Source organism: Otolemur garnettii, unplaced genomic scaffold (genome assembly GCF_000181295.1).
Source record: "Otolemur garnettii isolate 467f Iridium unplaced genomic scaffold, OtoGar3 scaffold00096, whole genome shotgun sequence".
Taxonomy (NCBI): domain Eukaryota; kingdom Metazoa; phylum Chordata; class Mammalia; order Primates; family Galagidae; genus Otolemur; species Otolemur garnettii.
The window spans coordinates 1,698,074-1,699,130 of NW_003852491.1; positions in this window are offsets into that span (position 1 = coordinate 1,698,074).

A 1,057-nucleotide genomic window follows, 5' to 3' on the forward strand; every position below is an offset into this window, starting at 1 on the left:
GCCTCCCAAGTAGCTGGGACCACAGGTGCCCGCCACAATGCCTGGCTATTTTTTGGTTGCAGCCGTCATTGTTGTTTTGGCGGGTCCGGGCTGGGGATTCGAATCCACCACCTTAGGTGTACGTGGCTGGCGCCTTAGCCAGTTGAGCTATAGGCGCCGAGCCTCAAGACTTTCTTGATTGCCTCCTCTTTCTCTTGCCCAAGGTTATAGCTCACTGAACACATTTCCTCTCGGATCATCTTTACTTCCTTGCCCTGATTTGTGTATGTGAATCCCTTGAGATAGCACTGTTAGCCCCAGCACCGAGCACGATGTCAGGCACATAACATGTGACAAACCTTTGATGGATGAATGAATGCATGAATAAATGGCTACGTAGGCCTCTGTCTGCTCCTAAGAAAAGAAAATCAGAAAAAAAGGGGAAGTCAGGTAGGGGGAGGGTAGAAAAGAGCTTCATTACTTTTACAAGACAGCAGCAGAGAGCAAGAGAGCGGCAAAAAGTCAAGGAAGTGCAGAGAGGCCTGACTGCTTCAGGCAGCCAGGTGTGAGCAGAACCAACCCACACCAAGGCTTTCGCAGGTGCTGAGGCCAGTAGAGCCGAGAGAAGGAAAGACCTGGGACGAAACACATAATTAACCAACCCTGAAGCCTGCCTTACCCCTGGAACTTCCCGTGATGTGAGACAATATATCTTGTTTAAGCTAGTTTGAATCTGCATTCTGTTAATTGCACCAGACAGCACCCTGATACCTTTTACTTGGCAGATATCACCCGTTCAGATCTCCCCTCTGCCTGGCTTGTCAGCAGTCACTTCTGCCTCTCCCCCAACTCCTGCTCTCAGGTCCAGGCATGCCCAGTTTTGTGACTCTTTTTTTTTCATTCCTCCGCTTGGAATAGCCTTTCAACCCCTTCTAAGGTGGGTGGATTGCTTGAGCTCACAAGTTCAACACCAGCTTGAGCAAGGGGGAGACCCCGTCTCTAAAATTAGTCAGGCGTTGTGGCAGGCACCTGTAGTCCCAGCTACTCAGGAGGCTGAGGCAAGATAATCACTTGAGCC